General features: G+C 40.5%; 1 protein-coding gene across 3 annotated transcripts in view; it reads left to right on the forward strand.

The window, feature by feature from the left end:
• The window catches only part of cnih3 (cornichon family AMPA receptor auxiliary protein 3), a 100,702-nt gene that overhangs the window by 42,572 nt on the left and 32,994 nt on the right, over positions 1-25,136 (forward strand). The gene's annotated exons all lie outside the window — the stretch shown is intronic.

Genomic DNA, 25,136 nt, shown 5'->3' on the forward strand with positions numbered 1-25,136 from the left:
GTATCATAGTACTGTAACATAATTGTTTTTGGTACTTTCGTTGCAGTTGTATGTCTTAAATGTAATGTAAATGTTGCCTTCGTGTGTGGTTCGGGGCCATCTTCGTGCGAAATTCACAATTCCATATTCGTGTGTCTATCGGGTGTCAATTTCGGGACAGTGTGATGCCAGCCTTAATGGTTGTCATAGAGAAGTGATTGCTAACAAGGGCTCTGCACGCACCAACAGCAATCATTGGTTGAGGCCATTTCACAGATACTTTAAATGAGTGTAGCTGTGAGCTGATCTCAGTGTCCCTGTTTTAAGATCCCACAAGCTACATTTTCTTATTAGCATCTTATCTATTTATTTAATCGTTTATTTGGCAGGGACAATGGACAGTAATGAACACTTAAAACATTCAAATGTGTCAAGCGTAACAGTTTCAGATTTAGCTTTGAGCTCATTTCCATCGGATTTATATAAAACATAAAACATTTAAGAAGTTTACATTTTACAAACATAGAAAAAACAAAATACATGATTGGATTCATACGCACCTGATTTGATAGAACCAGAAGCACAATGTCATTAAAAATGAGTTTATTTGATAAAAATGTTTAGCTGGTTATGGCTGTCATGATTCAAAGATGTCCCATACTACGGGTTGAAGCGCTGTTGTCTTCATTATTTGAAACTAAACAGTACAAGCAACAAGATCATTATAATCCTGCCCTTTCGCCCTTCCTGTCTACCCCCTGTCTCTCTTTACTGACTCTATCTCTCATAAGTGATAACCCGCTGAGCATGGCGGGGTTCAAAGCAGTGGGAAAATCAACAAACCACTCACAGTATCTATGCTTGCTCAAATGAACTGTGACCTGGAAGGTGTGGACAATCTTCAGGACTAACCTGGCCTCTGTACACCTAATGTATGCCAATTGTAGGGCTGTTATTCTCGCGATTCATCTGGAAACCATTTTTAAAAGAACGGAAATTAATCATGTTACCGAGTTTGAGCGTAACCTCCTTCCGTAATTCAAGCGTGGATGTTCATTGCATGGCAGCGAAAAGGCAAAGAAAGCATGAAAGAAATTGGCTACATGTACTGCATGGACTGGAGACCACTGAACATCAATAAGCCGTACACTTGATACATAATCCATGATGAATGGCAATTGCACTCGTTCGCTTTAGACGTGGTGAAAACTGAGGAGAAACATTTTGCCGAACCGTGTGCCAGTTCCTTTAAATTGCACAGGAGTGGGAGATATCACCAAGCTCACCAATCTAGAACAGATGATGCTAACAGTATGATGGCAGCAACACGAATACCATTATCCGAGCATATGTCCTGCAGCGCACATTGTACAGGGGGCGATCACAGTGGCTTTTCATATGTATCGAAACAATTGCCCTCAGATTTCCCTTACCAGTTGGTCATGCATTTGTTTATCACAACGGCGTCTATTTGTTTAATTTCCCCCTAAAATACAAGTAAATAGTAACATTTCAAGATATTAAGTATTCTTAATCTTTCATTTCATGTGCAAGTGTTTTTTCATTAAATGAGGTAACAGATGGCAGTTACATGTGCAAATGTGAAACTGTGTCATTGTCAGGCAGATGTAAGTAAGTAAGTCAGTTTAATGTCATTATTGTTCACTTCACATAGTAATATGTTGTTAATATTGTTTCTGAAATATATCTTCATTCAGTAGCAACAACCTCATATAATATAAACCTATATTACATTTAGCCAAAATATGATGTGAATCCTACATATAAATTAATAAATGTGTCATCAAAGGAAAAATGTAATGTAATTGTTAGAGTTTAAGGTCTACAGTAAAGTAATAATGTAAGGTTTTGGTGATTAAGGTTGTTCAGAGCCAATATATAATAAGCTTTCAGCAGCTTTAGCCTACTGTTGAGGATAAACTAATTCGACTTTTTAACCTACATTATGATTCAGATTTACTTGCACAAATGCAATAATCCCTGAATAAAATAACCCTCTGATTTATAAACCTTTTGCTCTCCAAACAGGCAACATACGACAATGAAGAATACGTATATCCACACTTAGTGTAGCGTAGCTTTAACATGCATGAATACATACCGTGTACACAACGGAGAAAAACATCTTTGCATCAGATTATAAAAGGGACATTATGCAACCGCCAGACAGTAAGTAAACCAAAACAACAACAATGCCAACCTTTCTGCCGGAGAGAAAAGATTGCGCGTGTGTGTGTGTGTGTGTGTGTGTGTGTGTGTGTGTGTGTGTGTGTGTGTGTGTGTGTGTGTGTGTGTGTGTGTGTGTGTGTGTGTGTGTGTGTGTGTGTGTGTGTGTGTGTGTGTGTGTGTGTTTTCTTCTGTGCAATCCCTCATGCAGGAACAGTGTACATTCCACGTCAGTCAGAATAATGAGTTTGCAAACAGTCAATCGATCAATCAATGTTTATTTATATAGCCCAATATCACAACTGTTACAATTGTCTCAGTGGACTTCCCAGTTTGTACCGTGCTACCTTGATCCCACACACTGTTACCAGCAGAGGAGACATAAGAGTTGGAGGCAGGGATGGGGAGGATGTGAGAGATAACAGTGAGAGAGAGGGGGGAGAAGGACATGAAGGAGAGAGAAATTAAGGAGGGATAATCAGGAGGAGGATAGCAAGAGAGGGAGAAGAGAGAGGGGGGATGGGGAACTCCTCTTCGACAAGAAAATAGCAACCACTGTTAGGCTCAGCAGGAAATGAATATTAATAGTGCTGCATGACTTCCACTGGAAACAACCTAGATGTCCATGGTTGTATCGCAGTACATACTGTACTCTGAGATGTTCTTCCATTCTGCACAAGAATTCTTCAACGGTCTAATCTGGTATTTCTTTTAGATGCTGCTTGTAATTGCTTGAAGGTTATATTTCGGTGAAAGGTTATCAAATTCTTGAGCAAGGACCATGCAACAACAATATGTCGGTTAAAGATGTATTTACAGGAGATATTGTAATTAAGGGAAAGAGGTGAAGAAGGATCAGGGATGTTTTCTGTCAGGCTGGTCTGGAGAATGAGCTGAAGTCCAGGCAGAGGGAGACTCTCAGTACGAGCCCGTGGACTGTACCTAGAAGGAGATAAAAGGTATGCACCAGACTATATAGAAAGAGAGAATGGGAGACAAGAAGAGTGGATGAAGGGGTGTAGAGAAGCAGGGATGTAGTGTAGAAGGGAGGGAGTGATGAAGGTTTGAGGGGATGTTGGTAGGAAGGGGTAAAAGGATGTTGGGAGGAAGGGATGAACAGAAGGTGGGATATAGGGAGGGAGTGATGACAGTTAAAGGGATGTAGGCATGAAGTAATGGAGCAAGGGATGAATAGATAAAGGGATGGATGAATGGATTAAGCGATGTAGGGAAGGCGGGGATGAAATAGATGAATAAAGGTATGAGGGATGAAGGGATGTAGCAATGTGGCTGAAGATGAGGTAGACATGCGAATGGAGGTTGGGTCGGGGAATCGGAGACAAACGAGGCCGGGAGTGTTCCAAACCTAAATTAACAAATTAACTTAATCTGATCTGAATTTTAACAAAGCTCTTTCTGCCACAGAAACCCTTAACAGCATTGTTGGCTATTGGTGAGTGAAAGTGTCTCAAATATCCCTATCGACCCCAATCATCCTGATTCAGTCTAGTTAGTTTGTACCCACAGTGTGATTTATCTGCTAAGTGACTGTTACCAAATACACTCTCAGTCTTACAGTAATTGCAACATGCTAGCAATGTCATAATTATGCTCAAATCATTCTTTGAAATTATCACTTGGTACTAAAGTCCTTGTCTTCATTTGCTTCAGATCATTTTCAGAGTTTCAGTCATCATAATGTACTTGAATAATCGACATTGTTAGCAGGTGCCCCTCTTCTTTAATCTGAATGAATTGGTATGTATTCCACTAACCTAAACAAGTAATAATAAAGAGTGATGTAGGGCGGAAATCAGGGTTGATCGGTGTTTCCCTAAACATTAAGGATTTTTTCTTTAAATACAACCTTTTTGAAATTAGTTTCCAACTTGTGGCACATAATGCAATATTTCAAACCTGTATCACATGTATCATGGTGTCAACTCTGAATTTAAAGTCAGCCGGTCCGCCTGTCTGAAAGTTACCTCAGTATAGATTCAAGCCAAAGGCAAAACAGCACCCAATGCATTCTGAACACTTCATAAATAATCATGAGGATTGCTTAGTTGACACGTCGGGCAGCTTTGACAGTTCACATGTCAAGAATACTTAAATCAGTGTTCCCAACAACTTCCAATGGCAAGTATCTAAAGCCTGCTCCAAAATAGGATGGCTGTTGCTAGATTCTGCATATCTGTGATATCATACATTACATTACATTGCATTTAGCTGACGCTTTTATCCAAAGCGACTTACAATAAGTGCGTTCGACCAACAAAATACAAACTTGAAGAAAACAGAATCATATAAGTACATCAGGTTTCATAGAGCAAAAACATTTCAAGTGCTACTCAACTGGCTTTAGGTAAGCCAGTCCTTTATTAGTATATAAGTGCTTTGTTAGTAATTCTATCGCTCGAAGTGCATGGAGTCGAAAGAGATGAGTTTTCAGTCTGCGTCGGAAGGTGTGTAAGCTTTCTGCTGTCCTGATGTCAATGGGGAGCTCATTCCACCATTTTGGAGCCAGGATAGCAAACCCACGTGTTTTTGCTGATGGGAATTTGGGTCCCCCTCGTAGTGAGGGTGCAGCGAGTCGTTTGGCTGATGCGGAGTGCACGTGCTGGGGTGTACGGTTTAACCATGTCCTGGATGTAGGAAGGGCCAGATCCATTCGCAGCATGGTACGCAAGTACCAGTGTCTTGAAGTGGATTCTAGCAGTTACCGGAAGCCAGTGGAGGGAGCGGAGGAGCGGCGTGGTGTGAGAACATTTAGGAAGGTTGAAGACCAGACGAGCCGCTGCATTCTGGATGAGCTGCAGAGGTCGGGTGGCACATGCAGGTAGACCAGCCAGGAGGGAGTTGCAGTAGTCTAGGCGTGAGATGACAAGAGCCTGGACCAGAACCTGCGTGGCTTTCTGGGTCAGCTGGGGACGTATCCCCCTGATGTTGTAAAGCGTGTATCTGCAGCAGCGGGTTGTAGCAGTGATGTTTGCAGTGAAGGACAGGTTGTTATCTAGGGTCACACCCAGATTCCTTGCAGTCTGAGTCGGGAAAACAACAGAGGTGCCGATGTTGATTGTCAGGTCAAGAGTGGGACAATCTTTTCCCGGAAGAAAAAGCAGTTCAGTTTTGTCAAGGTTGAGCTTGAGGTGATGAGCGGACATCCACTGAGAGATGTCAGCTAGACAAGCAGAGATGCGTGCAACGACCTGGGTCTCTGAGCGGGGAAAGGACAGAATTAATTGGGTGTCGTCAGCGTAGCAGTGGTATGAAAAACCATGCGGGCTAATGACTGATCCAAGCAAGTTTGTGTACAAGGAGAAGAGGAGGGGACCAAGAACAGAGCCCTGAGGGACCCCTGTAGTTAATTGACAAGGGTCGGACTCGGACCCTCTCCAAGTAACCCTGTAGGTGTAGGTCTTTGAGGTATGAGGTGATGAGGACATTTTAGTTTTTTTAAAAGCAAGCCAAGCTTAACATAACCGTCTTTAAGTACCTTCTTCATTAGCTATTATTATTTTCCAGATGCTATTATGGCATCAATATCGGATATAAAACTACCCCTTACTTGAAAAACCTCTATAAAGGCTGTTATAAACTCTGTGGTAAGAGATTGTCATAAGTAAGAGTTCCAAACTAAATATTTCTTCTCAAGAGAGGAACGTTTAGGTGTGGAAAACAAGTGGCTATGTTGTTGCTAAGCTTTTTATTGACACAACATTGCAAAAACGGCTTGAAAGACTCCAGAATCTTGGCAGAAAGTTATTAAGCTGGCAACAATGGTGTTGTAGTGACTATTGGCATGACTTGTTGGTGAACTACTAGCTAGCAATCGAACTGCTAAAAGGCTAGTCAGCCAGAAATATGCTAGTGAGTTAGAACAGCCCCCCATATTTTCTCTTTTGATTTTTGTTGGGCTGTTTAGTCTCACTTGGCATTCTTTGCTCATTAATTTGTAATATATTTCAAATCAGAGCTACTCTCAAGGGAATGAAGGTTCACGGCAGTTTCACGGCATTTCGTGTTATAGTCACGAAATTAATCTATTGATTCGTGTTCACCAACACGATTTCCCCATTTTTTTTTCGTGTCACACAGAACGATTTAAAAAGCAATGTAAATAATAATAAAATTAGAAGGAAAAGGATATTTAAAAAAATACAGATTTCAGTATTCTGACACAGAACGATTTTAGAAGCAATGTATTTCTATTGGTAGTATGTTTCGTGCCTGCACCAAATAACAACAAATTAGAAGGAAACAAATATTTTTAAAAATACAGATTTCAGTATTCTGAGGCTATTATACATATATTTTCCTCACAGACGGCAAAAAAACTCCGACATTATACATTTTAAAATAAAAGGGATAGGGTTAGGCTTAGGGTAAGATATTGAGTAAGAAGATGTTTTTATGAACCCCACATCTTCTGGTCTTCCAAGACCCGACCGGACAAAAATACGTGGTGCAGGCAAGAAACATACAACCAATAGAAATACATTGCTTTTAAAATCGTTCTGTGTGACACGAAAAAAAAGGGGGAAATCGTGTTGGTGAACACGAATCAATAGATTCAATTAATTTCCTGACGATAACACGAAATGCCGTGAGACTGGGTTGGAAGGTTAGCTAAAGAACAATAGTCTCAAATTATTGTCATGACGCTACCGAGACTCAAGTAGATTATCTGTGTGTTTTTTTTTTGTCGTCTCCTGAAAAATACAAAATCAAAATGTTGTCTCAGCAGTTACTCTGACAAGCTGGGTGAATCAAGCAGATGTCTCAACACTTATGAGACAGCTAATTAGCTACGGCATGCTATTTCTGGACTAGACTCTACAGCTCTCGAAGATCAGCACCGTCGAGACACCTTGTGATGGCCAACAGCACAAATTAGCATGTTAAAGATTTGTGTTCGTATTTACCTGAACCCCACTTAAACCCCATCTACTGTCTAATGCGATGTCATTGAAATCAGTTAGTTTCTTCTCAACATCTAACAGTTATATTACATTCTAGTGTGACCAAGACTTAGTGGTAAAACAAAACACTGAAATATTTCCAATACATTACAATGCGGTAGGGCAACTTCAAGCCTGACATATATTTGAGATGAGCTGGGCACATACTCTGACCTGCTTCTCAGTCTCTCAACTCATCACTCTTTCCTTCCCTGCATCGCTGCAGGTCAGTGTCTCTGCTACTGTCATTGTAAAAAAAATGACTGTAGGTTTCGGTTGCATAGCACATCGTCCTCACACATTGGAGACTGGTCCTAATACCAACAAAAATACACAAAATAATATGTTGTAGCTTTTTAATCGAATATAATTCAAGCTCAGTTTAAGTTCAAAAGAAATGAAGCAATTTCTTGTCGAATTTGGATTTGAAACATGGATGGCTAATTTAGTCCCACCTCCCTGTTATACAAGTTACTGATGTTAAGGTGAAACCTGCTCAAGGTTCCAATCATGGCCAATCAGATTTGAGGATACAGCAGAGTCGAATGGGGAGTGATGGATATGAAGGGGGGTCCCCTGTGGTTACCATGTTGCTTTTGAAGTTTTAGTACAAAGGTTATCTTCAGCTCCCTCCCTCCCTCTCTATGACTCATTCTCATTTGCCTTGTCCGTCATCCAGGTCACATCCATCTCCTGTTCGAACCATAGACTGTATATATAAAGGGTTCGAACACATTCGGCATCCTCTGTTCATCTTTTATCTTCCTTTACAGACATGCACATACCATTTCAATCAGGAGAGACTTCATTTGGTTTAAAGAACATGTATTGACACATGCCATATGATAAATGTTAAGTCTTTTGGCGATTAGACCCCGATCCTGAAATAGTATATCTAAAGGGGAAATGCAGCCGTGAGCATATAGGGAACCCCCCCGGGGTCTAGACACTGGTGGTGATGCTGAAGATCTGGATTTGATGAGGAGATGGGATGAAGAGGAGGTGTGATGAGGTCTTTGGATTAGCTCTCCTGGCACTGGATGTGATGAAAGGAGGTGGATGGGGAGGAGGCGGGTGGCAGCATGAACACCTGACATCACAGCTGACTGCAGGAGAGAGGAGATCCATTTTAAAGTGTGGCTACAGCTCCGTGATTGGCTGCTGGAGATTGAGGTGAAATGTAATAGGTTAAAGAGAACGCCCGTGATGAGCTGATTATAAGCAGCTGCGGAGTGAATGTATACACACCCAGTCTTCCTGAAAGAACTTGCGCTGAGCTTCATATAAACACAATATATGTATAACCCAGCAGCTGGGCAGGCAGGTGATGTAGTCTGTGTGAAGTGTTCTCTCTGATGTGGGGCCACTGAGGGTCTGTCCTGCATACTTTGATTAAACTCTTTGTGTCCTGTGCCTTGGCAAACTTCAAAGGGAAGCTGGCTGTACGGGTATTGTTCCCGTAGGCTTCTATGTCGGCAGTCATAACCTCTGTGGATGCTATACATGTTAATATGAAATGCAGTAGTGGTGTCACTCAGGTCAGGAATATCGCATTTTCATTGCATGGTACAGCTCGACTCAACTTTATTTCTCAGCATAAGCACCGTTATCAGCTGTCAAACCCAACGATTTGAACTTCCCTAAACAAGAGAGTTACTGACTTCTTTTGTTTAAGGCTAACTATAGGAAACACCACTGCAAGGTACAGGACTGTTCTCATTTGGTTCCATACCTCAACATAGTATCCATAGGTCTAGGTTCTTTTACACAATGTTGCACCTAGCTATTTACACCCAATGCCAATGTAGGAAGTGTCTGCATTAGCATTTACTTTTTAAATGTAACAACTATTATACCACACAATCAATTTTGGCGATAGGGTGGAAATAATAGCGTGAACTTCTATGTAGTCATTTTGAAGCTATGAAACCCATTTAAGAGAAAAAATGTTCCATCAAATAGCTTGAGGAGATTGAAGAGGACCTTTCTTGCTTTGATACTGTTTTTGAATTTACCATTATAAATGCACTTGTTTCTTTAGTGCAAATAATGTGTGTAGTATCTGTTTATTCACAGCACAAGTTACAAAAGCGAGATTGCTTGTTTTTTTAACATTACACACTTTGACCAAATGCGTGCAGTGCTCGTTTATGCTTTAAAGACTTTAGCTGAACAAAATCTTGCCAATAATTAAGTATATTTTTGTGATAAAAGGAAACTAGAGAATCCATCTGGGTGAAATGGGCCCACCAGCCTGTATTTATTTTTGTCAAAAACACTTTATCAAAACCTTCTTCGACAATTGACTTCTCTGTAGAACCCGAGCACTTGCTTTCGGCAAGACATTTAACTGTGTGTCATAAGAGTCCTCACTTTGACTCCTTTGATTACACAATGGGACATCCCACATTTGATCTGACACATACAATGTAGAACTGGAACATTCAGCTAGCAATTATTTTAGATAAAACAATCCCTTTTTTCAGGAGAAATCTTTAAACAAAATACGATGATTTGAATAACATAATATATCTTCATTATTTATTCCTCCTAATGGCGTGTGTCCCAGTGACCATCATTGTATCCCAGCTGAAGTCAATAGTGCACATGTCGCCATTCTCAAAACTCATCTTGAATGTATGAGGACTTCTAGAATATACCAAGGCCTAGGGCATATGTCCTTAACAACTCATGTGGAAAGAGAATTTCATCAACTCAATTGCAAATTTAAGACGTTTCCAATTTCATGCCTATCATTCCTGGCCTCAGGGTGAAAGGTATCAGCAGAGTGCTGCTGCATACTGCAGTGAGCTCGGTTTGTTTAAGATGAACAAGATAGGCTTTTGATGCTTCAGGGACAGTGGAATATAGCTATTAGAGGAAAGCTATGTTTTGTTTTTATTTGTATTTGAGGCGATCAGTTCTTGTTGAACTTTTAGGGACATCAGCATTCTCCGAGATGTCGCCCTCCGTACATTAACAAACTCCTCCTTGGGATTTTACCCAATCGACTCCACATTGGGCGGGTAGCGTCTCGAGACCTGGGATGAAAAGTTATAATCAAAAGTCAAAATCTCAACTTATCATCGATGTGGCGCCAATTTTCACGTTCACTCGATGCTAGCCGATCCCTCGCCATGGAACACGATGATGTCATCTCAATGTGATCTCAACGTTTCATTTAGCATCATGTATTTTGTTTATAGATTGCATTTTTTAATATATAAATAAAGTCATTTAACCCTCCGGTTGTCTCCGGGTCAAATCTGACCGATTTACTACTTTCATCACTCATAACTTTTTTGTTTTATATTCAATAGCATTACGGCCTTATGAAATCCTTCACAGTAGACATTTGAACATATACAATTGCTGATCACCTCTGTCATTGCATTTTGGATGATTTAGTCAACTTTGTAACACCCATGGTGTTCCGGTCAAGACCGCCATAAAGTAAAGGAATTGGTAACCATCCGGATCAGATCACACACACACACACACACACACACACACACACACACACACACACACACACACACACACACACACACACACACACACACACACACACACACACACACACACACACACACACACACACACACACACACACACACACACACACACACACACACACACACACACACACACACACACACACACACACACACACACACACACACACACACACACACCATGTATACATCACTTCAGGGGACATTACATTGACTCCTGGAGACTTATCCTAACCATAACCAACACATGCCTAACCCTAACCCTTAACCTAACCCTTACCCTAAAATTAATGATTCCCCTTATGGGGACCTCCAATTTGTCCCCATGAGGGAAGCCAGTCCCCACACGTGACTATGTAAACAGATGTAGGTCCCCACAAGTATAGTAATGCTAGACCACATATACACACACACACACACACAACAATTTCACACATTTCCCGCTCTTATGTGCCCACCCCCCCACATGGATCACACCTGGCACACGCAATACATGTTCTTTGTATATTTACTGCAGTTTCTCATGTATACCAGTAGTCTGATACAATATGTACAGTTTGAAAGGGTGTTAAATTAAATTTGGTAAGGGGGGGAAACGAAGACAATAGCTGACAGGTGAGGTCCACGGGCTGCTGAGGGCCCGCAACATTGCCTTCAGAGAGGGCACTCCAGCTGGTCTCAGAGCAGCCAGGACCGACCTATCCCGTGGCATCCAGAAAGCCAAACGACAGTATGGTATTAGGACCAAAACACTGCAGCGCATCGTGAACACTGCTGAGAGGATCTTCGGTGCCTCACTCCGATCACTCCTGGACATTTATAACACCCGCAAAGCACTCAGCATTGTGGGTGACCCCTTCCATCCCTCCAACTGCTTCTTCACCCTCCTGCCTTCAGGGAGAAGGTTCTGCAGCCTAAGGTCGAGCACAACCAGACTGAAAAACAGCTTCGTCCACCAGGCTGTCAGGAGGCTGAACTCTCTCCCCCCCTCCTACCTCTCCCCTCTCTCCCTCTCTCTCCCTTCTCTCCCCTCTATCTCACCTCTCCACCCTGCCCCCACTGGACCGGGACTTTAACACCCCCCCCCACACAGACAGACACAAAACATCCAGCACCAGTCAGTTTTACGCTGCTATGGAAATGTTTGCACTCTCATTTGCACTATGTACATCATCTTTTGTATATATATATATATATATATCCTGCTTACTTGAAGTAAATTGTTATTTTGTTTTTTTTTGCAATTATTGAGTGTTCTCGTATTTTAATGTGTGTTTTGTATACCTCGGGACTGTGGGAAACAGTATTTCAATATTTCTGTGTGTACAAACATATTTTGAGATTGACATTAAAGTTGACTTTGACTTTGACTGACTTTGAATTTGAATGTGATCATCTCTGACATTGCCATCCTTATTTTAAGTTCAACATATAAATAATAAATAAATGTGCCTTCCCGTGACGTGTGTCTACCTTTTAAACAAGCAGCTGACATTTCCTGTAGTTTCCTTTAATGTCCAAAGTGGATTTCTTTAAATCATATTGTCAATATGTAGAATTTATACTTTTTTGTGGAAAGTATTCTGATGTTAGTGAGGGGTTCTATATAGGAAAATAAAACTAAATGTGTAGAGATCTTACTAATGTATGCTATAAATTAGTTGGTGTTTGTGGCCAACTAATCTAGTGTTGGTGAATCTACTTCTCACCATCTCAAATGTAATTTAATTGTTTTAATGTAACTTTAAACGTAACTGCATCAAAGTAAGGATAATCTCTCCCACCTAACAGAAGAAGCCTTTGTTTCATCTCAATTCTGTTAGAACAGCTAAATGAACCGTGTAACCCCCTACTCCACGGCATATCAGAGGAATATTAATCATTTAAAGGCCATCACATATTTATAATTATTTTTTGCCAACTTAATTACAGTTTACTGATCTGGAGGGATTTGAGACACTTTTTTAATCTTAAGCAGAGGAGGAAAAGCTGCTGCCGCTAAAAGAAACATACAAGCCCGATCTATATCGGAGGCGTGAACCCAAATGAATTAGGTGTAGAAGAGCATGGTGTACTTAATGAGGACGTGTTTTTTTCGAGATTTAACAAGGAGAGAATGACGTGTTTCCTGGTCGACAAGGTAGCTGTTGTACATCTGTTTCACCAGCTTGTTGCCTTTCCATCCTGTAATAGTTGTGTGTTTGATCGAAGCTAGTAGTTCGACAATCTGTTTGTGGTTTAAAATTGGTATGCTGCTTCTACTTCTGCTGATCTCTGCATCTTTTTTTCATACAGTAAACCGTATCATATGCACAGTGATGTACTGACATGTTGCTTGTATACCCTATAGTGAGGCTCACTAGACTCCTTGTGCATCTTGTATGTTGTAGAAATGGCACCTATATGACTGAAATAGATTACACATGGACTCCCATATCAGGCTAATTAAACTGAACACACAGTTGAAAAGCAAGCCCCCGGTTGTACTTCTGTTGGTGGCATAGCTGCCGAGCCTCACACCATTGACACTTTTCTCACAATTCCACGCGACATGTTTTTCTCATAAAGAAGAAAACAAATGTACAACTAATATTTCGTTGTCGGTTTAGTCTATGTTAAGCTAGCTAGGTGCCTTGCGCTGGAGTCAGAAATAATCAAGCTTTAACTTTGTTATTTTTGTTGACATTTCAGGTTCCAATTGTTTTATGTCTCCAAAGGGGCTTTTAATTATATATTGGATAGCCGTTGCTAACATGTGACAAAATGGGACTGCTAAACGCCATCACGCCAAACATTAGCCGCTGTTAGCTTAGCAGTTGGGATGCGTAGCCATGCGATTGAGAAGAACTTTTTCTGCTGATTGCATTTATGTTAAAAAATCCTTAAAAGGGGTGTTATTATGTGGAGACTCCTGCTAAACAAAATATGTAAGTATCATAAACGTGCCCCAAATATTATTTTCTGCAATATTCTGAAATCGAATGGAAAAATCCCATAGCTTTTTATCAAGGGTCCTGACCCGATCGTAACTTCTGAGTCGGCCTACAAAAGTACGTCATCACTGCAGCACTCTTTTGTATTGATCAAATTAGGTTTTCAAAAATATATGATAGCTAAAAGTGTGTGAGAGAAATATAAAAGGATTCAGCTTAACCAGGGTGAGATTGGAGCATAGAAGGCTTTAGATTTAGTTTGCTTGCTCAGCTGCACACAGAAAACATCACATATGTTCTCTGTCCGGTTCTCAGGTCTTTCATTCTCCATTTATTCCCCTTATTAGATGTGAGTGTTGCTCAGTGTTTTTACTCTGCGTCTCTCAGAGCAAGGCTGCCTGAAACATTTTGGAAAGCTCTCCGGCCTCTTTTCAGCTGAGAGTGAGCACACTCCGTGACAGGCGCCTCGCTAATTGGACCTGGAGAGGTTGAGGCAAAGTTGAGGCGGCCCTGTCAGGTTGCACTTGAGCTCAGAAAAGCGTGGACAGGAGCTCTCAGTTACCATGTCTGATGGTGATTTGCTATAAGAGGGAGCTTTGAGCCTCAGCAGAGAGGGTTATGGAGGGAAGTAGAGAAAGTGGAAGTGAATAATTAGAGACACTTCATTCTGGAGAGGGTGGATGAAAATACAGGTTGGATTGAGTAATCCTGCGACCTTTTACAATGAACACATCTTTACTTTTGTACATATTACAGAGAGGAGGGGTCAAATCTAACCGTTCAGGTCATTGACTCATAAGATGCGGTTTTTGAACAAAAAGGTTCATTATTTGTTGTGATTGTAAAAATAATTTGGGCAATTTAAATGTTCTTACTATACAATGCTTTTTCAAAACTGATTTTCCATATTGGTCATGCACATAAAGCTTTTAGAGTGAACTTGTTAACGCGTTCTTTCATTTTGTTACAATAGCTTATGTTATTGTTTTTAGTCTACGCTATCAGCAAGATGCAGATTACATTGTATATACTGTATTATTAATTGGCGGTTTTTTATACCAAACTAAGCTATGTTTCATAGTGCATTAGGAGAAACCAAGCAATTAACATGTGGCATTCAGCGGCCGTATATGAACTGAATGGGATCATCGTTTCAAAATGACACTATGTGACTATTTATATAACCCTATTGCACGGAGAGTGGAAAAGGCTAAAGTGGAGAGTGTGATTGATCTCAGCAAAATAGAGAATAGTCGTATTTCCCCCTAATGTAAAACTACTGACCACAAGTGTTACACATTCTGCTTTTTTAACAACAGAATTGAATTACACTCATGCACTAAAAGATGAGTTGATACATTACTCTAGGGACTCCTGGTTTTACTGGCCTTGGATTTCTATGAGCCTTACATTGTCAATATAGTGTTTAGTGCTTCTATTGGATTAATCAATCAATGGAAATTAAATCATTTTGATAATCATATAATCATTTGAGCCATTTATCAAGCAACACCACCACACATTTGCTTGTCCTGGATTACAACATGACGAGTTGCAACGAAAGCGAATTGTCTCGTTGGACAAATCAAGCAATGATAAGATTTCCTTTTCTTTTTTCGGACACAGCATAATCAATCAGTTGTTTACTTACAAACAAATCTGACATTTGTCTTATTTTACATTGAGGATAGCCCTATTTTTATTGTAAGCTTTGCAACAGTATGTGTTCTAAATATACAGAAAAAGCCTGGAGGCAATAAGCCAAGTTAGCATACAGACTGGAAGCAGAGGAAACAGCTAGTCTGGCTCTTTCTGAAGTCTAAAAATATGCCAACCAGCACCTCTAAAATATGTGTTGTTAACACAATGCATTATCTGGTGTGTTTAATACATTCACAAACAAAAGTCTAACAACACCAATTCTGATTTTAGAAAGAGTGTGTTGCTCTTGCTATATCTGCCCGGGTAATATCTGGATTCTTGCCCTTACTGTGAGATGTGTCAAGACTCCAGCAAGTGTGCCTGGCCACAAGAAGAACCTCAGACACAGCATGCATCCCTTAAAGGCCCTTACACACCAAACAAACATCAAAGAACTGGTTGCAACGGAGCCGACTGTTGTGTCGCCTCAGGTTGCCCGCATCTTGGCCGGTTTGAACACAGAGCAAAGACTGCAGCCGAAAGCCAACAATAGCACATACTCTCTGGTCTGTATTCGTCATCAACAAACAGGGAGATTGTTCAACTTAGGACTGTAGATATACAAACAAAAACAGCCTTTGCCGACCATTGTCACACCACTCTCACTCACCACGTACATTTATTCCAGATGGCCATGTCGTTATATAGGTCATGTATCACATGTAATGTAATGATCAGATAAGATGAAGACTCAAGAAAAAAAAGCCATACTTGCTTGAGTTGTTTGAATGCTTCTCATGTCAGTGTCTGTACAGATTGTGTAGTCGGGTATGCAGGTTGAAATGGCTCAGTGAACCATATTTCAATTCTTGTTTTTGTGGAATGTATTGGGTAGGCGTCACCTGTGGTGTGTGACTTTCATCAAACATGAAAAGGGTCTGAAATGGAAATATTGACTTCCTAGAATCATTATTTGGCTATTTGGTTATTTTCAATGCAGTTGTTTTACTCCAGATAGCTGTTCAAACCTTCTAAAACTAGCTGTTAACAATGGTTGATAAGATACGATTAACTTGTGGCTGTGGTTCAAGAGTTAGTGTTGTCATCTACCAATAGGAAGGTCGGTCGGTCGATTGATTGATGTTCTGTAGTTCATCTGGTTCCGGCGCAGACTGAAAACTCATCTCTTTCGACCCTACTTCGAGCAATAAAGTGAAAAAAAGAAAAAGCACTTATATACTAACTAAGCACTCATATGTGACCTGCTCTATCGAAATCAGTCGCATTGACCCGGAGACACATTTTGAGTTGTATACACTGTTGTAAAGAGGAGATTCCTAGCTTTCTAATGATATCAGGATTGTTGTTGTACTCCAAATATTAAGCAAAATATGTCACAGTATATAATGACCGAGTCATCGTTTTGAGAGAAAGGCCTTCAAAGTGTCCTCTTCTCTGGAATCCATCGATCTGATTGATTATTAGCAAATGATCAAAATACTACGGAGGGAAGATATTTTCGTTTGGATTACTGGTCTGGGGGAGCTTGGTGTGTGTGTGTGTGTGTGTGTGTGTGTGTGTGTGTGTGTGTGTGTGTGTGTGTGTGTGTGTGTGTGTGTGTGTGTGTGTGTGTGTGTGTGTGTGTGTGTGTGTGTGTGTGTGTGTGTGTGTGTGTGTGTGTGTGTGTGTGTGTGTGTGTGTGTGTGTGTGTGTGTGTGTGTGTGTGTGTGTGTGTGTGTGTAATTTTGCGTTTGTGTGTATTGTGTTTGTTTCCCGGGGAAAACACTCACGAGAAACACCGGCTGTTGTTATGCCTGCTGTGACGTTAAGTTACTCCGTTCTCCGCTTGTAATTATTAGGGATGCTCCGATCGCCAATTTCGGGGGTCGATCGCCGGAATCAGTATCGGCCGATATCGATCGCCGATCCGATCGAGTGGGCGGGGCCTAAATGGAAGATTTAAACATCACTTTAAATCTTCCATTTAAAGTGATGTTTAAACTCAGTTAATGGGGCTCATTTACTGGAGCTTCCACAAACAACAATACACTTAATTATTACATTCAAATGATGTCCATTATTCAAGTTTACATTGACTTTGGAGAATAACACGGGAGAAATGAGCGGAAGCGCTCTCTTTTCCTCTCTCCCCCTCCTGACAGCCTGTCAGTATCTCATGCAGCTCACTGATCCAGTAATGAGTGACCCGACAGTGAAGAATACATATATTTATAATAACTAGTTTAGCTAGTTCCAGAGGTAGATAAAATAGCTAAGTGTGTTAGGTCTAACTCTTGTGTGTTTCGCTCCGCTTACCGGTCCGGCGGGCGGAGCTGCAGGATTTCTGCTTCACGTTGCATATACCGCTATTTTACTGTCTTTTTCGGACACCTTAAAATAATGCCAGACCGGTGAAGCCATTTTGGCGAGCTTGTTTTGCCGCACACAGAGAAAAGTGTCATGTATTTTATGTCATGCGATCGGCTCTCGCGATCGGCATGTTTAGAGAGCACCGATCGATCGGTAGAGAGTGAGTATCGGCCGATCTCGATCGGTGACCGATCGATCGGAGCATCCCTAGTAATTATGCCGTTACAAGCTTCAAAGTTGTATTTATCATCTGAATTTGCCGAAACAAGTTTAATATTCTAAAAGCCAAGACTTTGTTTATTAGAGAACAGATGAAAACAAATTGTAACAGACCCTGCCGTGTTATCTATGATTACTATACTCTTACATTCATAATGTCAGCCGGAGGGAGGGGGGCGGCGCTGCGGAATAGCAGAGTGGCGAGTGAGAGCTGTCATCTTCCCTTTACAAGCTTCAAAAATGTATTTATCGTGTGATTTTGGAAATAAAAGTTTCATATTCTGAAAGCCAAGACTTTGTTTATTTAAAATCAGACAAAACACCCGAACCCCGAAAAACAATTTTTACGCAAATCCACAGTTATTTTGAAATGAGCCGTTGCGACTTCCAACTGATTTCAATAGAGCGGGTCACATAACAAAGCATTAAGGACTGGCTTATCTAAAGCCAGTTGAGTAGCACTTGAAATGTTTTGGCTCTATGAAACCTGATGTACTTGATTCTGTTTTCTTCAAGTTTGTATCTTCTTGGTGGAATGCACTTATTGTAAATTGCTTTGGATAAAGGTGTCAGCTAAATGCAATGTAATGTAATCCCCAGCCCTTGCAGTCAATGTTGATTTGTCTCCTGGGCAAAATACTTAACCCCACATAGATCCTGATGGCAAAGGGTGTGTTAGTGTGTGTAAATGTTAGCTTTCTTCTGTTATGTTGCACCTTGGACGCTATCCTAACCATGTTCCTTTAAACCAGGGGTGGGGAACCTCCGGCCCCCGGGCCGTATACGGCCCGCAAGACCATTTGGTACGGCCCTCGAGGTAATTTATAAACACACGCAAAAAAAATTAAAATAAAGAAATCTAGACCGCAAAATAATTAAACAAGCGAGTGCCTGTTTTTCATGGCCAAGGTCAGGGTCCTTGAACACAACACAAGCCTAACGTGTCACCACGTGGTATATGTCTCGTCTGAGAGGGGTGCAGTTCTGACGGAGAGCACCAGAACGCCACTTCACAAACTGCAGCACCCATAAGGAGCTGTACACATGCCGCAGTTTCTGCGTGCTGTGTCTTTAGTTGAAAGCCCAGTGGCGATCTGCTCATCTGTCATACTGATCATACAGTCAATAACTTTGTTGTTATTAGCATCTGGTTAGCTAGCTATGCTAACGAATATAAGAAGCTTTTTCTATTACCAGTGAGGTAAAGGCACATCTTTATATGATCATTATGGTTATAAAAAAGAAAACAGGCATAAAATACTATATTACAGTAAAAACAAGTTGTTATTAATAAACAAGAATACAGTTTAAAAGGAGAGTGATTTGGAAAATATTCATAAAGAAAAGTACATCTGCTTACAGTTCTGTTTCATATGTGTTGAGATGTATCCATAGATCTCTTCATTTTGCTCTCAAAGTGCATCAGATTGATGCTTTCAACTTCCCGGAGCATGCCCCCGGACCCCCCTAGAGGAGGTTAGTCCCCCCCCCCCCCCCCCCCCACACTTAAATCATGTGTCCATATCTATCTGTTTGGTGGTGCATGCATACGCGAGTCATGGCAAGATATCTGGATTAAGAGGTTTTGTTTTTTTCTTTGCACTGCATGAAAGAAAGGCCAAATGAATGGGCTGTGATTTTTAAGCAGAGGTCAATCATTTGAACGGCCCTCGGAGGATGTTGAAAAAAATTGAAATGGCCCTTGAGAGGAAAAAGGTTCCCCACCCCTGCTTTAAACGCATTTGTGTGAATGTGATTATATGTAAAAGTGCTTTGTGCATTTTGAAGTAAAGTCTAAAAAAGCGTTATAAAAATACAGTTGATATACCATCCATTAAAATTACATTCAAATCCATTTTACATTGGGTATGTGTTAAAGAAGTGTTCCTATATCTCCATAGTTAATCTCGGCTGTAGTTTGTAGTGTTGTGTCATCATAGTTGAAAAGTAACGTACATCCAATCATGCAACATAAGTTATTTTATGGATGTCCGTTTGGCAGACATCATGCTGCAGCTGTACAAAGTTTTCTGAAGTGCACTGATGCAGTGTATCATGGTAGACTTGTAGTGAGGGCGGCCCCCCGGGCAACACAGCCAGATAAACAGATCTCCAGTCCCAGCCAGGCACATTCCCAGATGGGTCCCTCTGTCAACACACACACACACACACACACACACACACACACACACACACACACACACACACACACACACACACACACACACACACACACACACACACACACACACACACACACAAATCATAGACAGTCTGCGATTGATTGCAAAATGAATACATGTGTACATGTTTACCGAATGCAAAGGCAGGCTTTCCATCAGTGAACAATGTAGTTGTATATCCTTTGAATGATGTGCTTGCTTTTCGTCCCAGCAACAAATATTCTCGTCACACTTACTGAGCTGTGAACTAAAAGACAAACAGAATGCTCAGGAGGATTGCAGGGTCGGGTCTGGACCTGGCATGGCTTCGGTTATGATTGACATACAAATACAACCAGTTCATTTGTGACAAAGGCACTCTTTGTCGATGGTAAATGTTATTAAAAAGTGATAGGATATAACAAACACAACTGTTCATACAAATTGACCTGACTGCTCACTGGACCTTGACTGAAGAGTTTGTGGTCAGAACATTGGAATCAAGGTGCAAATATATATATTATATTGTTAAAAGCAGAAAGGACATTTTGACCACCCGCGGTAATATGTCCAACTAACCAGATCTGCCAGACAAAATGACAGCCATGGCCGAGCGGTTGCGAAAGTAGATTGCCGTGTAGGGGGCTAAAGTAATCCAGCAAGGACCTCAAGCCTAATTCCACTACCCAGCCAAGTATTGGTGTGCAATCCCAGAAGAATAGGATAGAAGATTCAGAAACCTAGCAAATGGAGATCATTTTGCCCACATTGTGGAATCCTAGATGAAGCTGCAACCACACAAAGTGTGGGAATAATGCTTTGTGCTCAAATGTAGTCAAAGTTAATGGACAATTATTGGTATTGAGTTTTTTATATTAAGATACCGGCGGTATTATCTGCCAAGATGGAAAATTGTGTTTCCATTGCTGTTTTTTGCTTTCCTGTTTCTTGAATACGTGACTTCTTCGACAAACTCCGTGAAAGGTAGATGGTTATCCTCCAATCAGAAGGTCACTGGTTCCTTTTATTCAAGTATAAATCCTCTTTTTTTACAATCCAACCAGTAAAAATAATATTGTCCCTCACTGTCTTCCCACCAGCAAACCATCATTTATAAAAAAAATAGAGCACCTTTTATACTCTGATTTTTGGAGCTTAGATGCAATGACTTGAAGCAAAAAGGTTACGAGCAGACTACATCACAGTGGCATGGCTGCGCATCACCACCGCTAAGCTAAAGGCGGCTAATATTCAGCGTGATGACGTTTAGTAATCTCCGTCTTTTGGACACATAGAAGCTTAAGACATTTAAAAGTTGGGTAGTTACTGATATATGTTATGTTTTTGATCAAAACCTGAAACCACAGGTCTTATATCAGGCATCTAATCAAAACACGTTCAAAAAAGGTTGACTTCCATAGGAGGGAAACGAAAGTGCTTAAATGCTAACTTGTTTCCAGGTTTTAGGACTCATTCCTGCACCACTCTATACATAATGCTTTCAGACATGTACAGTACTGTAATGCTGGTGGTCTAAACCCTGTACATAACTGAAGACTAGCATTTATATCTTACATGCTTCCGTGCAAAACATGTACAACATTGTTACAGTTATTTTGCATACAAGCCCACTTAGGAACAAAAGGCTGTTCTCATGTTTTCAGTAAAGTTTCATGTTTTCTCTAGTGCTGCGTAGTTGCGTGTCATGCTTGTACCTCCATCTGAGTGCTGCCAGCCAACATGCATTAGGGATTTGAACAAGAAGGGGACAAAAAAGGGAGAATGTAAAGCTCAGTGTGACTATTTGTTTTTAATGAGCTTGTTGTCTGCGTGGGGAGGGGAGAGCTATTGTGTGTGTGTGTATTTGTGAGTGAGCGTGTGTGTGCGTGTGCAGGCGCCCTGCTGTACGTGTCACAGCAAATGGATATATTTAAAAGTAGTCTTAGCAGCAGCTTTCCTGTCTCCTGCTGTTAAAGACATATTCAGTGAAAAAGTGTTTCTGTTATGAGGCATGTAGCCACCTGAATTATGCATCCTGAACACCGCCTAGTTAAGGCAGCGTATACCGTAATGTTCGAGGCCAGGCGGTCATGAATGGCACCGTAATGGGTCGCCCTGTATGCTGTTAAATATACATGCGAAGTGAAGTGGCTTTCTTCCTGAATAACATTAACAAAGTCGTTGGAAAGCAAATTTCAGTGGACTAAGGCATTTTGGTTATCCAGGTGTTCAGTGTTTTGCATGGCAAGCAATTTCAAATGCACAGTCTGATTGGCCAAACATCACTGAAGGTTGGAAAGCCAAGCTTCATAGATCGCATGCCAAATCTTAAAATGGTTACAATCTGCCATACAACCAAGAAAGGACTAAGGCAAGGCAAGGCAAGTGTATTTATATAGCACATTTCAACACTAGGCAATTCCACCAAGTGCTTTACAAAAATGAAAGACATTAAGAGCATTAAGAAACATATGACATTTAAAAACTCATTTAAAAGCAAAGATACATGAATAAAAGTGACAGTGCAGTGTGAGATACACACATCTGGAATGTTTAGGCCCGACTCTCAATCATTGCCAACTTTTTAGCAGAAATAGTTTTATATCACCTCCCGTTCTTTCTATTTTCTTGTTTCATGCTAAACGAAACCCCCTTTGGAAAATTCTAATCTGACCCCATGGTACCTTTTAGTTGGACTAAGTGATGATGAAGCTGAGGGAGGAGTGGTCCTGTGGGTGGAGCGGGGTAAACACTGCTTCAAAACAGCTGCACAATAGTGAGTAAGTTAAATAAAACCACAAGGCTTAATTCTAATTTGTGATTTAGGACGACGTATTAACGTCATTCCATTTGAGAACTGAAATGTGAAAGGTTTGATCAAATGTGCCACCGTTTTGCTTTTAAAATGACAATACAGTTGTTGAATCTTGATTAGATTTGGTTATTTAGTTACATATTATTATAGACATTATAGACATCTTTGATCCAACTTTAATGAAAACAAGAGCAGAGCGACTTCCCTAAACTTTTGCTGCGATCAAATTGTTAAAACAAATCAGGTCCTACGTCTTTACCTAACCACTTTTCCTTAAACTCAGTGAACAATGTCATTGGGTTAGGGAAAGACAACCGTGGTGGACAACGTAAATGATAAGCCAGTGGATGTTATTGATATGCATTGGCTGTTGGAAAACGAACATTGGTATCTGTATATGGACTACTGAAAGTGCATCGAAATACACAAATATGTTTCTTGGGGTCTTTACAAACGTGCACAGCAGTAAATAATATGATTTCATTACGATGCTTTGGGTTATGCTTTACCCCTAACTGTCATTTGCGTAAAGTCCATGGTTAATCTTTTGGTTTAACCTTGTCTTAAAGGTTCTAAGCATCAACAACAAAGCACTTTGGCAAAATCTGGTATAAGTTGGAAAATGCACCGTATTTTGACATGATAGTAGTGGATGGTGCTTCACTTTCAATGTAGCTGCCGCAAAGACTTGTGGGACAGCATTATTTCCTTTCAGAAAGGACGGTCCAGTGTATCCTAAACTAAAGGAGATTATAAAGGAAGCATTGTAGCTCCTTTCCTATCTTCTAGAGCATTGTTTCTCAAACTTGTTCATACCAAGGACCACTTAACCAATACAAAAACACTTGCGGACCACCTAACTCCACAAATATCCAAAAACACATCGTTTTTTACAAATCGCCTGAAAATGGTACAAACAAGTGGCCACATGTGGGATGAAGGTGTTTATCTGGGCTATATCATGCAATCGAAAGTGTAACTTAAGCTCGCTCCATTGCGGAGATATTCCCACGATAGTGTGCGGAAAACTTAAATGTATTTATTTATTTCCAATGTGAAATGTTACCAATATACTCACGGACCACTAGGAGGCGCTCACGGACCACACTTTGAGAAGCACTGTTCTAGAGAATTCAGCTCTTATCGTGGAGGTACTTCTGGGTCTTTTTACTGTGTTAGGAACCTACAACTCCGCATGTCTAATCAAGAGACCAGACTCACAAATGGTGTTTTGTGTTTTTGTCAGATGGTGTATGTGGGTACATACAGCAGAAAAGAGTTCAGAGCATCACTGTAATGCATAGCCGACATGCCTGTGCTTTTCTCTCAGCTGTCTGGTGATATTCAGGTTCCCAGATGTAATCCAGCTGCTGCTTCATATTGACTCACTCATACATCATATACCTGGTTTAATTTGTTTGATTAATAGGATTAGTTGCCTATAGGTGAAACCTGAGACTAATTTGACACATCACTGCTCTAATCTGTTTACAACAACTAACATTTCCAATATTTTCCTCATGAAATGATGACGTTAGAGCAGATAATGTTGCATATCCATAATATGAAGGTTTCTAATATATATATGTAACAGTTGTAAATATGCAGTGGGGTTTATTTGTGAATCATTTAGTATAATCACACAAATTCCGTGTTTTATTTTTAAGTAATTCTGTGTTCTTCATTTTATTGAATGTTCAATACCTGACAAGGTCAGAGATCAGTGGGCGGAACCTCTGAAGTGTGTAAATGTTCCACGTGAGAGAAGTCACGGTGAGGGAAAGCTAATGTTAGACTGATTGTTGTATCTTTTGTCAGATTGTCAGTAATAAAACGGAGATCCTCAAAACTGTATGCTGGCTCGGGTCATCCATGAACAACGCAAAACACAACGCAGAGACCGCTTAGCGACACCGGTTACATATATAATAGCTTTTAACAAAAGTCGAAAATCTGCAGTTAATAGATCTAGTATAGTGTAGATCTCATAGCACATATCGTATGTAAGCGTAAATGCACTAATCATTATAATTAACAGTTGACACAGAAGGGAAAGTTAATATTGCTATTACATTTGTAACGTCAATAGAAAAAGGAGAAATACATTCAGATGTTGCTCTGTATATGCTGGATGTGTTAATTCGAGACGGTTTGCTAAGGGCATACAAAATCAAATAGTACGCTATAAAGCTTTACCAATTTAGGATATAGTCACATTGACACATATCCTTCCAAATAGGCAGGCTTGCTTTCCTAACCCTTACCTTAGCCCTGCATCCGTAGTCCAGAGTCTTCCAGTTGTTATGATCATTTGAAGCTATGCCATCACGATGTGCTTCCCATTGCGAAGTTAA

Source organism: Pseudochaenichthys georgianus, chromosome 24 (genome assembly GCF_902827115.2).
Source record: "Pseudochaenichthys georgianus chromosome 24, fPseGeo1.2, whole genome shotgun sequence".
NCBI classification, from domain to species: domain Eukaryota; kingdom Metazoa; phylum Chordata; class Actinopteri; order Perciformes; family Channichthyidae; genus Pseudochaenichthys; species Pseudochaenichthys georgianus.